Source organism: Pinus tabuliformis, chromosome 7 (genome assembly GCF_031772625.1).
Source record: "Pinus tabuliformis cultivar Carrire ecotype Pingquan chromosome 7, CPIR1, whole genome shotgun sequence".
NCBI lineage: Eukaryota > Viridiplantae > Streptophyta > Pinopsida > Pinales > Pinaceae > Pinus > Pinus tabuliformis.
In genome coordinates this window covers 1,313,357,963-1,313,373,949 of record NC_142293.1, presented here as the reverse complement: position 1 = coordinate 1,313,373,949, position 15,987 = coordinate 1,313,357,963, and positions in this window count along the sequence as shown.

Genomic DNA, 15,987 nt, shown 5'->3' with positions numbered 1-15,987 from the left:
TTTTCTCCAACTGCCCTTGCACTGCCTGGTGAATCATCTAAATTCGTTGAATCAACTGCCATGCTTTGTCCTTGTCATCTTTCACACTAGAATCCTCATATGTCCCAAAGACCATGTTTAAGAGATCCTTTGGGAAATATCCAAAGCATGTCTCAAACAGTGAACTTTGAGTGGATGAATGCACTGCCTGGTTGTATGCATGTTGTACATAAGGAAGTTGCTCGTCCCACAACTTGGGATGTTTGCCACAATAGCCCCGGATTAAATGTATCATTGTGTGGTTGACAACCTCTGTTTTTTTGTTGGTCTGCGGATGAAATGGCGTGCTCCTCTTCAACTTAGTGTCCATCATTCTCCACAAACTCGTCCAAAACTATCCAAGGAAGTGAGAGTCTCGATTAGACACAATGGATGTGGGCAACCCAAAGTGGACCCATACAAATTGGAAGAAGAGATGAGTAATCTGCTCTGCAGTGACCTGCTTTTTACAAGGCATTAAGACACACATTTTTCTAAATCGATCCACAATGACATACAAATAGTCATGACCTCTCCTAGACAAAGGAAAACTGCCAAAAAAATCCGTTGACACACTTTCCAATGGACGAATCAAAACAGGGAATGGTGCGTAGAGCCCCAGTTTTCTATTAGTGGGCTTGCTAACTAAACAAAACACACATCCCTTTACATATCAAGTCACAATATTTTTCATGTGAGGCCAATAACACAACCTCTGCAAATGACACAAAGTTTTCTCCACACCAAAATGACCGTACACAAGAGAGGTATGTGCCTCTCTGATTACATGTATTCTCTCATTAATGGGGATACAAAGTTTTCCAAGGTGGTACAACAATTTTCCCTACAAATGGTAATTATTCATCTGCGATCCATGAGTCAGATTTGCATAAATATCCTTAAAATTTTCGTCATTAACTTATTGTTTAATATAACTTTCAAACGATAAAGAAGCATTTTGTAAAACTATAGATGCATAAATAAGAGGGCGAGAAATCATATATTCCACTTTGTTGTTGGTGCCCTTCTTATATTTTATTAGCAAGTGAAACTACTAAAGGAATCCCATCCATCTGAAATGACATGCTTGTTGAATCTTGGCTTGTGACTGGAGGTACTGCAAGGGCTGGTGATATGTGTGAATGATGGTCTCCTTGCCAATCAAATAGTGCTTCCACTTCTTCACTCTTTGAACCAAGGCATACAAATCCTTGTCATATGTGGGATATTTCACAACAACTTGGGAGAATATCTTTGAATGGTAACATACATGTTTCCTTTGTTGCATCAACACTACTCCCATGGCGTACCCACTAACATTTGTCTCGATCTCAAAAGGTTGTTGGAGGTCAGGTAAGGCTAAACTGGTGTGGTACTGATCTTCTCTTTCAGTGTATCAAAGGCTTTATGTTGCTTTCCTCCCCACTAAAAGGTTTGCTTCACACTTGTCAATGCATGTAAGGGGGATGCAATGATGGAGAAGTTGGCAATGAACCTTCTCCAGTATTGTACTACACCCAAAAAGATACGAACCTTTGTAACATTGGTGGGTTTAGGCCACTTTACAATCACATCAATTTTAGAAGGATCTATTTTTAATTGTCCACCTCCAACAATGTGACCCAAGTAAACCAAAGAGGTCTTACCAAATTCACACTTAAACATTTTGACAAACAATTTTTCCTTTTGCAAAACATCAAGCGCCTTTTTAACATTACTCAAATGATCTTCCCATGTTCTACTAAAAACAAGAATTCCATCAAGATACACAAGTACAAAATCATCAAGAAAATGCCTAAAAATATCATTCATCACCCTCATGAATGTGACCAGAGCATTGCATAGTTTGAATGGCATCACCAACCATTCAAACAACCCTTGTTTTATCTTGAATGCAGTCTTCCATAGATCCTGTTATGCAATCCTGACCTAATGATAACCACTGCACAAGTATGGACAACATATTTCAATTGATATAATAAATCATCAAGCAATTTTGTGAAATAGGATGTTGTAAGGCCAAGTCAAAAGGTTAGCTTGTCACTGAAAAGATTTGATAAGTATGAAAAAAAAAAAAAAAACACAAGCAAAGATGAAAATAATAAGTCTTAATCAAATCATGAATACTTGATGACAGTACAAGATAAGCTCATGTGGACAGAAAGGAAGGCTCCAAAATCAAAGCCTCATATGAAAACTTTTGGAGGTTGTTTATAGCCGCTACAACACTTGGTGACACACTAGTAGAACTTAGACTCTCTATATGGGTCTTGTCTCATGCAAAACAAGTCTAACTCTTCAGGAAGTATTGTTCAGTTCATTGATTATCATAGCTTATTTACTTAGCTTGAGTTAAAGATATAGTCCCTACCATTCTCTTCATCAGCGACACACTAAACAAAGCCAAGTCAAACTGAGTTGTTTCGATTGGGGATGAGGAGTATATGGATGCATAAGTAAAATAAATTGTCAGAGTCTCACTATTCATCACTAGTGTTTCTCCATTGCCAAAAGGCCTGGACAGTACCTTGACGAAGTCACTTTAGGAACACAAACATTGCTTTGTTTCCAGTGAGCTTGGACAATACCCCGACAGAGTTGCTTTCTTCACCTCCTTGCGCAAGAATCCTTTCTCTTATTTTTCCTTTGATTTTATTTTTTCATTTTTTCCTTTTTTTGTTCATAGAACTGTGCATAGGAACTTATTTATTTCATGGGGTAGAAGAGGGATCCCAACTTATTGAGAGAAGAAGAGGTTGTCCCTTTAGAGAAGGATATTTATATATACCTCTAACATACTTGTTAAGGTTTTCCTCCTTTGCTTACTCTACTAGAATTTCTTGACAAGGATTAACCAAATAGTAAAATACCAATTGAAGTAGGTGGTACTAGCTAAAGATTCAAGCATCACAATTCCACTGCGGTTTTCTCTGAAAAAGAACGTATTTTCCATTAGAGTATCATCGACTAAAAGAATGAGAGATCACACAAAGAGAGGGAATAAACAAATAACCAAGTGTTTATAGTATCACAAATTCCTCTTGGACTTCACCATGCTTACTTCGAAGCCAAACACGGTCTCATGCAAAAGATATCCTACGACTGAAAATAAAACAAAAGAAAAGAAAAAAGCGGAAAGTAAATCAAAACATAGAAAATCAAAGAAAAACACCAAACAACTAGGAAAAGCAAACAACTACTCCAAACTCATGTGAAATGAAACTTCCAATGTAGCCATCGGTGCATTGGCTGGCCTATGTAAGCGAGGGAATTCATATCAATAAATATATTCAAAAATAATAACAAATAAAAGAGATAAGGTAATACAAACCAAAACGTTCAAAGTTTTAAAGTATATGCATAAAAGTATGAAAAAAACACATACGGAAGGCATTATGCAGATGCATTATGGTGTTCAGACACACTGCTACTTGAATACATGCAAGAACAAACTTTTGAACCATGGAAACAGGTGAACATAAAGAAAGAAGAAAACTTTCATTTTGCAATAGTGCTCACCACGTATGGCTCCTCCATTAACTGAGTGATAAGATTGTGCAATATAGATGGAGGATGCAAAATTTGTGAAACAGATTGATTTTCAATTTGTGTAATAGAGTGATGAGGAGCCTTGAAAGATTCAACATTGTTTTGATCAGAATTGGATTTGACCTCAATAATATGAGAACCTGACATAATCGTCGGCTTAGGATGAAGTGCCTCGATAGCTTGAGGAAGTTCCAACTCATCAGAAGATGGATCATCGAAGACCCATGGCATTGAAAAATCGACAGCGAAAAAATCAGAGTCATGACCAAATGAATCAATGAAAAGATCATGACAACCATGATAAAAAAGTTCAAAATAAAAAACAGAGGCATCCTCGTGATCTGACCAATCGTAAAGAGGGGAATATTGAAACGAAGAAATTTCACCCTTTATATCTTCATAATGATGAGATGATAGATTGGGGAGATCAAAAAGAGAGGAATTTCCCTCTCTGCACTTGGATGTAAAACTGACATTCCACGAGTTTTGAGAGTGACTGAAAGTAATAATATCATCAAAAAATAGTTCTTTGGAAGATTCAACAAGAATGATAGAATCATGGAAAATGTTAGGGTAACGAGGGAGAGGTGTGGAAGGAGAAGAATCATCCTTCATTGCAAATTCTTATTCATATGTGGACTCCACATATAGTCGTCGTAAATGATATCACAGGTTGACTGCTCAACACAAACTCCATCCAGAACTTGATCCTAATGAACATCAAAATAAGGGTTCGAAATGGGTTAACACAACAACTCACAATCCGGAGGACCAAAGGATGGAGGACGAGGAGATAACACTTAATCACATACATCATATTCACAGTCCAAACTTGTGCTGAAATTCTGAGTATGTGGGGTGGGAGAAGATGATGGTAAATCAGTGTGAATTATTAAGCTCTCCCACCTCAACCTATAGAAATGTATTTGTTTGATGAGAAGGAGACAAAGGGTCACTTGGAACAATGACTTTGTTCGTCACAGATTTAGAAGCTCGCATACTGAGGTATGTTGGGAGATTTTTGAAAGATTCAAGTTGACGCAAATTATTTGAAATGTGAACAAGAAATTCGAATTTCTCTACAAAAAAGGCCAATCAACCTCATCTTCAAGAAATTAAAATAAAAAATGGATGAAACGATCGTGAAAATCATTAAGAGAGTCATCAGGTGCTTTTCCCAATCGCATAATTTTCTTGAACATAGATTTATGATCATACATATCAAAGGTGCGTAAAAGTTATGTCAAGATGTTCGAAAGATTGTATGGAGGCGATAAGAAATGTGTAACACCATTCCCTTACGCGATCTTCGAACATGAGAGTGAATAACCTATAAGAAACATCCTCACAATGGATGTTGTGTTTAGTGCAAAAATCAAGAAAGCGACCGGTGTGTTCAAAGAAGGTTGTTCCACCCTTGTCATCGAATTTCAGATTCGACAAGTCATTAATAACATCCACTGAAATTTTTAGTTTTGCGGTTCTTAAAAAAAATGTCGGGGCTAAGATATGGGAGGAATCCATAAATGAATGCGGAAATTCAAATAGACTTTGTGGGCTCAGCTTGTCATCTATCCCTTCTTCTAGCACCAAAAATGTTGACAGTGTTGGACCGGCCAACATTAAGAGGATCTCCTTGATATGAACTCCCAATTAGACGTCACACCGTTTGGTATAGGAGTCCCATCTGGAACTACGACCTGGTTGCCAATGCAGTGGGTCGTAATGATATACCTTGGCTACAAATACGCATAGAGTGATGTATGGTGACTTTGGTGAGAGAAAGTGTGTGACCCTACGGAAAGTCAAGTGTGATGCATAAAGGTTCCAACAAACGAAGGGAAAATAAGTGAGCCCCTTAAAACCCTATAATAGTACATAGCTTCAAAGGAACACACAAGCATAAATGACATCATAAGCTAATATTTGAAATAATTCACAAGTTAACAGTGATGAAATAATACAATATCACACATTCAACAAGATTCATACCAATGCAAACGAAATAGTTCATAAGCATAAGTGTAAGATAAATAACATATATTGCGAATACAACAGCAATAGTCCTACCAACTATGAGGTTTTATTAAAACTGAAAGTTCCAATCATACATACACTATTGACGAACCACTAGCCCCAATAGTGGAACGTGAATTCAACATCACCTGCTCCTCCAAAGAAATATACTCCCTCTACGCTACGGAGAATCCAAGGCTCTCATAAAACTCGCAAGATCCTTTCTGAAGTTAAGCCTATCCAAAAACTTGGCTCCCAAAAGCCCTTTACATGAGTTATCAGCATATATTTATAACAAAAGGGGGTGACTCCTCACATTCCCCTTTGTGACTCTTGGACTCCCCTCGTGACTCTTCAACTTATTCACAAATGGCTATTCAATTACATTACATCATGAACCTTCACATTCCACAATGGACACTTGGAATTTCACTTACAAATTCTTTACAAAAGAATATTACAATTTGCACTCATACCCATATAGCAAAAAATAGGGTAGACACAATTTGATAGTGTAACAAGACAAAGCACTATGACACATGAGTTTGGGGAAACTCTAACTCAACAACTTCCACTTGATGTCTCTCAGTCACATATCGGTTCCAAGCTTGGTACTGTGCGATGACATCCCCAAACTGTGCGATGGTGTCTGGCTAGAAGTGGAATCTAGCCCCCATGGCATCCGGGTACAATGATTTGGAACCAGTTTGAACTTCCTTCTGGAGCAAGAGCAACATTGTTCTAACTTGGAGAGGGCCACCGATGTAGTTCTGCATGTTTTATTTGTTCAGCGCCAAATCTTCCTTGTGGCAATCTGTCTAAGTTGCTCCAAGTATTCTTCGATCCTCGCCTGGTTCCTGGGTTTGGCTTCGATGAGCGAGCCAACTAATGGGATATTGTGTGTGTTCACCAAGAAATCAAGACTATTGTATAATTGTACATACAAGTCCTGAATGCTACCAATGAATGAGGTGAGTTGCTTGTTTTTGTGGATCAACATTCAGACTCTTTCTTTCTCCAGCTCTGCCTGTTTCTTCATTTTCTTTCCCAAGTCAAGTGGTGCCCCTTTGTATCACATTGACCATTCATGCACGCCGGTGATGGAAACTTGTACATTCCTAAGAGTTTTGACAATGTCTTTGCACTGGTTTTGCAAGCCAAGCAAGTGGGAAATTGCCCTATGTATGGTAACAAGCTCCTTATAGAGGTTCTGCATGGTCTCTCTAAGTGTCGATGCTTCACCAAGTATCGCTGCTCTGATATCCTCTAAATAAACCTGTGCGGAAGTTGTATTCTGAGCTATTGTGCGGAGCTATTCTACCTCTTGCGTGACAACCTATAAGTTTTGTGCCAATTGCTTATTCTCGACTATCAAATACTAAGTGTTTGGCCTTGCTGCACCTTTGAAGGCCAAGTTGGCTTTGGTAATGGCATGGGGATTATTCCTAGTGTCTGCCACTATCACCCTTTCTCTATTGAAAGTAGGTGATGCAGGGTCATCTGGAAAATGCTTCTTGTGCACCTATACATTCTTCCTCCGAAGTTCATCGTACGAAAGATTGTACGCGTCCATGACTGGATCATCATCAAGAGGAACAACTTCCTCTTCCTTTCTCAGAGCTAACTTCGTTGTTGAAGGTAGTGGAGACTGAACGATGACCTATTGTGAACTCGGTATCAGTTGACATCTTGATTTTGTGGCTCTGGTTCCTCTTCCATATCTACAATCTCAATCAATTCCTCAATCTTCTGAGCAAGCTCCTGGACTTGCTCCTGTCCACTCTCCTCCTCGTTGCTAGCCAATTTTGTTCTTTCTTCTTTGTTTCTTCTACTATTGCACCTCACATTGTTTCTTCTTCCTACTTCTGCTTTTCTTCTTGTTCTTGCTTCTAATTTTCTTCCTCCAACCTCCTCTACTTCTCTTCTCTCTTCCTCTTTTCTGCTCTCTGCATCCTCTGTTTCCTCTTTGCCTCTACTACTATATCTGCTTTCATAATAGACGAATCCACTTTCATCTTGTGGCTTCTTTCTCCCCTTGGACTACAAGCAACCTTTGTCTTTCCCTTATCCTGCACATGGTTGTTCCCTTCTATTGGAATTGCTTCTGGAGTTGCTTCCTTCTGTGGATTAATCTGTGAGTTTCCTACTAAACTGACCAACTCACGGGATTTAGAGGCATTATAAAAATTTCTCCATGGATCCTCCTCCAGTCAATGAAATGTCTTGTTGAGCCACTGATAATGTATTCTCAAACAGTGGTTATTGAAAATACCACAGGGATCGTATGGATAAAAGTCTTGAGTACCGAATGCAAACTTCTCTATCACCTTTCCTTTGCTATCTGCAACTTTGAGATTCTTGGTCTTGTACAATCCAACTTGCATAGGAAGAGTTGGCCATGGTGATCTCTTCTCCCTGTGCAAGTCTGTTGACAACCCTATGGAGAGATGATATGAAACTTCTTGCATGACAAGCTTGTCAATGGCATACCTTGGCAAAAGATCCAGTGACTTTTGATTGTCAAACACTCTAAGGAAGGTTCCATCTGGTGAGGCAAACTAATATGCAATCTCTGACATTGCCTCCATTGCTCCACATGACATGCAAGGTGGTTCTTCCTCAAATATCAACTTGTCTAGCGAAATGAGGAAGTGGTCAATTAGCTTCTCCATTACTCCTCAATGGCTGCAATCAGAGAGCAAATTGCAGTGGATATGCACAGCAAGGTCTCCTGGTGTCCAACTCCATCTCATGTCTGGGAATGCATTGTGTGCACAAATTGCACCCAGTAAATATGAAGACATATATAATCTTGCTTTCTCACTCTTGGGAGGATTCATGGTGTTCCCTACATGGACTCTCAACTGTCGAGCCAAAAAAATATGACCAGTTGAATGATTTCCCCTCCTTCACAACCTAGTTCAATAAGATTTCCCACCCTTTAGGAAAGGTCTTTTTGCTTTGCTGACCATAGATTCTGCAAGCTAGGATAACCAAGAGCTGGTAGGCCCTCTTAAGAGACTTTGTCTTGTATGTTTTTGTGGGTGTCTGTTGAAACTTTGATGGCTCTTTCAACCACCCTTTAACAAAGTCTTTTTTGCTCAGATAGTTGTTGGTAGTATCGAAGTATGAATCAATGAGTGCTTCCAGCTCAGGAAAATGGTACATTACACGATAATCTTCTGCCAGAAAAGTGGAAAGCTTATTTATGTTGGCACTGTTCAAAGTCATAGTCTTCACATCAATATGTGAAACAATCCAGCTAATGACATCTGTACATGGGAAGGCTAGATATATATGCACACAACCCTATGTAATCCCAACTACTAAACACTGACATATACCTTTTGGTCCTCCAAATCTTATTTGAAGCTCTGTGCTGAAAAAAATTCATTAACTTTCTGCCATGTAAGATCTAATTCCTTTTCCACAAAAGTTTAGTGTTCACATACACTGGAAAGTTTACTGGTGTTTTCTCAACTGCTTCCCCGATATTGCTTTATGTGGTATCTTTTGAAGCGACTCTCTTGGGTTCCATGGTAATAGTGAATGTTGAAGTGAAGTGCTCAATAACTGCCGTACCCGCGAGAGAGAAAAGGCACTCATGGGAAGCAAACATTAGCTTTTGCAAATCTACCTTGAAAGAAAGATCAGGAAACAAACACATAGACTAATGAGAAATATTGTGAAATTCTCATGATCAAGTGAGGGAGACTGGCTGTGGGAACTATGCATTGCGTATTCCTAGCAGTCAAGGGTACATCCTAAGGCTTGAGGTTGCGTAATGCGCAGTTCAGCCTGGGTCGTGACTGGGAGAGACTGCTTGTTGTGCAGTCTCAGTAGCCAATGTGGAAGACTGAGCATACGAACTGCACAATGCGAAGTTGGGCCAGCATGTACTACCCATTACATAGTATCAGAGGCCAAGCTCTCATATTGAACCTCAAATTTGCTTAATGCCGAGCTGGGAAAGGTGAAAACTGGCCAAGTGAAGTGCAGATCTACCTGGTGAAGGTGTGGGAAACAAGCAGATCTAAGTGATAAGGTGAGTTAAAGTGAAGATTTGACTAAGTATGGATGGATTAGTGTAAATCAAGAGAAGAAACTAAATAAATGGAAGGAAAATCAAATATGTGAGGAGAGTCACTGAAACAATGACCACCAGTGTGCAAAAACAAGAAAACTAATGTGACACTTATGAAAGGCAACTGACAAAATGAAACAATACTTCTACAAGCTAATATAAGTTAAAATGCCAACAACCATGAAGAGAAACAAAAAAAACAACACTCACAGAATTGATACAACAAAAAGTGATAGAAAATGTGGAAAAATATGACAAAATCAGAACTCACTCGGAAAAGCGACGCAAACACCACCGAAGGTTCCTTGATCTCCTTGGGAGTGCTAGAGATCCAAGATCAAATGTACAAATGAGCTCTAGAGGCATGAATTAAATATATCTGACATGGTATGTTTGCAAGAAGTAGAGGATCAAAGATGACAAGCAAAATGGTGGACTACAGTTCACGCGATTCTCCCTATAGATTGGATGAACAACATAGTGATGAGTACTCCCTTGAAATAGTAGATACATTGAGAAGTTTGAAAGTAGATATCAGAATTTGTAAGGTAGATAATGACAAGATCATTTAGTCACAGGAAAGACTTGTCGGGGCATAGGAAAAGCAAGTAGAGGTTAATGCAGTAATTCTTCAGAGTCTATCATATTTTCAGAGACAGGTACCGCTTAAGATCAGTCATGGATAAGAGGAAAGGACTAATGGAGCATATGGTAGTAGGTATCAATCAAGATACAAGTTTGACAAGGATGATACAGACAGAGATGGTAGGTTCTTGGATACACCTGATAGGAGGGGTAATGACCATGGTTTCTATTATATTTTTTCTTCAGAGAGACACTATCGTCATCACCGTCACCATCCATATAGGAGGAGTGAGAAGCAATACTTGCCAAAGGAGTTCAAGAAATCAAAGCATCCTGCATTTGACGGAGAAATGAAGAAGTCACAAGATGCAGAATCTTGTTTTCTTGGGATGAATATTTTTTCTTTAGATTGCATGATTATCTAAAAAATATGAAATTCGGGATAGCTACCTTCAGTCATAAAGGAAAAGTAGACATTTGGTGGGAATATGTAAAGAATGTCAGAGGCATTCAAGAAGAAGAGTTGACTTGGAGTGATTTCGAGAGAGTTTTCAGGAAGAAGTATCTATCTGAAATATATTATGATGAAAAAGAAAAGGAGTTCTACGATTTGAATATGGGATCTATGACCGATGAGGATTATACTAGCAGATTCTTGAAGTTGTTGAGATATGTGTCGTATATTAAGGAGTAAGAAAAGATTCAGAGATTCATCAGTGGGTTGCCGATATCATTCAAAGACAAGATTGAGTTTGATGAGCCTAGAGCATTGGAGGAAGCCATCATAAAGTTGAAGCACTATTATGAGCAATCAAAATGCAAGACTAAGTCTAAGCATGATTGGAAAGGTAATGAAAAGGATAAAGGAAGGTGGGCTAAGAAGAGAGGAAAAAATCAAGATACAAATGACAAGGAGAATGCAACACCACACAAGAAATTCAATGTAGTTGACAAAGGACAAAGATTTCAGTATAAGTAGCAAAACAAGGGTGAGGGCAGGAAGCCTTTGCAGTGTTGGACTTGTGGCAAGGATCATAGCAGGAGATATTTTCCACAACATTAGGGTGGAAGACCACAAATTTACAGTGTTCAGGAGGCACAGATAGATGGGGATGTTGGATAGAATATTCCTCAGATTTATCAAACATTGGATAATAGGCAAGATGATCATCAGGCATCTATTGTCTAGATGGAAGGAAATATTTATGATCAAGTTGTTTTTATTTTGATTGAACCTAGGTCTAACTATAGTTATATCAGTCCTGACCTGGTGGATAAGTGTTGCTTGAATAAAGAAGTGCATGCAGAGTCTTGGTTGGTGCAGTTGGCTACAGGTATTAAGAAAAGAGTTCATCATTGGGTGAGATCTTGTGCATTTGAGTTGAACGGTATGTCTACATCAACGCATCTAAATGTGCTTCCATTGGGATCATACAATATGATTTTGGGCATGGATTGGTTGTACATTCACTGGAATAAGGTAGATTGTTATGAAAATGCCATTGACTGCTTGGATGATGATGGAGAGAAGAGAATCTTGTAATGCAAGAAGAAGCCTACATCAATGAGAATGGTTATAGCTATGCAGGGAAAGCGTAGTAGCCGGAAAGGGTGTGTACTATTTGCAATTCATATTTCTAGTGACAAAGGGAAGAATGACAAGGATGTTGAAGTCTTGAAAAGGTATATGGTTCTAAATTAGTTTCAGGATGTATTCCCAGCATATATCTCAAAGTTACCACCTCATAGGGAAGTGGAATTTTCTATTAAGTTGATGTCGAGAGTAGCACCAGCATCAAAAGCATCTTATAGGATGAGCACTCCAAAATTGGTGGAATTGAAGTTGCAGCTTAACGACATGCTTGATAAGGGATACATTAGGCCAAGTGTGTCACCTTGGGGTGAACCAGTATTTTTTGTGAAGAAGAAGGATGGTACTCTCAGGTTATGTATAGATTACAAGCAATTGAACAAGGTGGCAATCAAGAACATGTATCCTTTGTTGCAGATTTATGATGTGTTTGATCAGTTGAAAGGAGCAACAATGTTCTCAAAGATTGATTTGAGATCAAGATATCATCAAGTACGCATCAAAGAAGAATACATTTACAAGACTTTTTTCTAGACCAGGTATAGGCAGTATGAGTTTATTGTGGCTCCTTTTGGTTTGACTAATTCTCTAGCTATTTTCATGTGTTTGATGAATAACGTGTTACATCCTTATCTGGACAAGTTTGTGATAGTATTCATTGATGACATATTGTTATATTCCAAGAATGAGTTATAGCATATAGAACACATAGCAGCAGTGTTAAAATTGTTAACAGAGCATCAGTTGTATGCCAATATTAGTAAGTGTAGTTTCTTTCATACATAAGTTCATTACTTGGGCATGTTGTTTCCAAGGAAGGTATAGCAGTGGACCCGGAAAATATTAGAGTTATCATGGAGTGGGAAACTTATAGGAATGTGGATGAGGCCAGATCATTCATGGGCTTAGCAAATTATTACAGATGGTTCATCATGAACTTCTCTCATATTTCCTATCCTATTACATCATTAGAGAGGAAAGGAAAGAAATTTGAATGGAAAGAGGAATGTGGAACTAGTTTTGAGCAGTTGAAGTAGTTTCTTACAAATTATCTAGTTCTAAAGATTGAAAATCTAGATAAAGAGTTTGTGGTATGTACATATGCTTGTAAGAGATGACTTGGTGGAGTCCTAATGTAGGAAGGATTGGTAGTATGATATGATTCAAGGAAATTGAATGAGAACGAGAAGAACTACACGATGCATGATATTGAGTTGGTAGCGATCATTCATGCACTAAAGATGTGGAGACACTATCTTCTTGGAAGGAGGTTCATTTTGATGAGTGATCACAGTGGGATAAGGTACTTGTTTGACCAACCTAATCTAAAAGCTAGGAAAGCTAGGTAGTTGGCTACACTTAGTGAGTTTGACTTCGAGATCAGGAAAATTAAGGGTAAATAGAACAGGGTTGCAAATGATCTTAGCAGTAGAGTGGAGGTAAATCACATAGCAACTATGAGTTCACATGGAACAGATTTACAGGATCGAATATTGTAGGAAGGGTATTAGGATGATAGGTACCAGAAACTTAAGCACAAGTTACAACAACAGGTTATAGGTGAACAGGATGCAGATTATCATCTCATGGCATATGGTTTGGTCAGATTTAGGGACAAGATTTATGTGCCAGACAATAGCAAGCTCAAGAAGCTTATCTCGTGGGAATTTCATGTTAAGTTGTATTTAGGTCACCTGTGATATCAAAAGACATTGACAGTGGTTAAGAAGTTCTACCATTGGCTGAGCTAGAAGAAAGAGGTGGTTGATTTTGTTGCGAGATGTTTAGATTGTCAGCAGGTAAAAGGAGAGTGTAAGCATATACATTGTTTATTGCAGCCAATTTCGATTCCAAAGTGGGAATGGGAGGTAATTTCCATGGACTTCATTACAAGTTTTCCAATGACATCTAGATAACATGATTCTATTATGGTTGTGGTCAACATGTTGACTAAGGTAGCTCACTTCATTCCAGTGAAGTCTACTAATTCAAATAGTGAGATAGAAGAGGTCTTCATCAGGGAGCTATTGAGGAAACATGGTATTCCTAGGAAGATTGTGTCAGACAGAGATTCCAAGTTCAGTTCCAGGTTTTGGAAGGAGTTGCTTGCAGGTTTGGGAACATACTTTGCCTTCTGTACAACTTATCATTTGTAGATAGATGGACAGATAGAGAGGGTCAACAAGATTCTTGAGGACATGTTGAGGATGTATGTCATGCATCAACAACAGAAGTGGGAAGAGTATCTTCCACTAGTAGAGTTTGTGTACAATAATGGGTATCAAGAATATTTGAAAATGAGTTTGTTTGGGACACTTTATGGGAAGAGTTTTAATACTCCCATCAGTTGGAGCAATCCCATGAAAAGGGTGTTGATTGGATTGAACATGTTGGCAGAGATGGAACAAGAAATGCAGGTTATTAAGAAGAATGTAAAGGTAACACAAGATAGGCAGAAGAGTTATGCAAATCATTATAGGGTATTTAAGGAGTTTCAGGTTGGGGAACATATGTACTTTCGCATCAAGCCCAAGAGGAGTTCCTTGAGGATTGGATCATGTGCCAAGATCACACCTCGATATTGTGGGCCTTTGAAGATCCTTGAGAGGTTTGGACCAGTCGCCTACCGACTTTCACTTCTTCTGATAGTGAAATTCCATGATGTTTTCCATGTGTCATCACTTAAGAAGTGTGTGAAAGATGTTGATCATGTGATTGGATGGTCTGTATTGCAGGTAGAACGAAAAGGAAAATTCTAGCTGGAATATCAGTGCATTTTGTAATGAAATATGCTTATTCTCCGGAATCGAGAAATCGAGCAAGTTAAAGTGCAGTAGAATCACTTTGGGCCCGATGAAGCTACAAGGGAGATGACTAATCAGATGTAGGCTATGTATCATTTTCTATTCAATTTTTTGAGTGGATATGCCTTGATATATGTGTTTTGGTTATGTATATGTATATGCATATGTATGTAAATAACGCATCGAGTTGTGTTATAAAGCTCCTATAAGCAGTGTGGTGTTCATGATATGTTGGTTATGTCTTCAACAATATGATATGATGTAAATGTTGTATCAAGTTATGTTATAAGGCTCCATGGGAAACATGTGTTTTGTTGGTTTATAGGTGTTATTGAACACCAAGGATGATGTTTCTCCAAGCATGAGGGGTTTGTAACAACCCCTAGTTGATTTCCTATGTAAAAAAATAAAATAAAAAATGACCAAGGTCATAGGACATGTATTCCAAGCTAAATGTTGGGAAAAAATAGTGGTGGAGATCACTTGTGATTAATTAATGGCTATAGAAATTGGCAAAGGAAAAGAGGCATTAATTGGCATTTTATTTATGAAATAAAAGAAAATAGGAGAAAATGAAGGTGAAAGGTCACAGATTTGCATGAGAGGCAAATTGAAGGAAAAATGAAGGAAAATGAAGAAAACAGAGGCCACAATGATAAAAAGGCTTCTTAGGATTAGTTCACAACTTTTGTCAGTTAAGTTTTTGGCTCTCTCATTTATTCTCTCATTCTCTATACTCTTGCACACTTAGAGAAATATTAGAGCATTCTTGAAGCATGCTTGGAGCACTCTAGTTTCACTTGGGTTGGAAAAATAAGGACGAGGAAAGCAGGAAAGCACAAGGGGACAATGAGATCAGCAAATATAGCCGAATTTATTTGCAGGTAACAGGTTGCATGTATGATCTCCTTTTTTATTTATGAATGCGTGGTCTATGCATGTGATTGTCTGGTTATATTTTGTTATTGGCATGGAGGATTGCCTGGATTGACAATGGATTTATCCTTGCCTTTCCATTTCCTGGATAGCCATGGTGTTGTGGGTTTTTCCACTTGATTGTTTTCTGATTGGTTCTCATAATTCCTTATGTCTGTGGGTTGGAACAAACACTCTGGAGCCCTAGAACAACTTAGGTTGAGTTACTAGTCCTGGAACCTAGGTTGGAAAACAATTTGGAGCCCTTGGTGGGTTGAAGTACTAGCCCTCGAGCCAAGTTGGATGAATTCTATGGAACCCTGGAATGTTGTGGGTTGAGTTACTATTTTCTAGAGCCTTAGATGACTTGGGTAGAGATCGATCTGGTTGGTGTTGGTGATGTCTGACTGTGAGGTGGAATTATT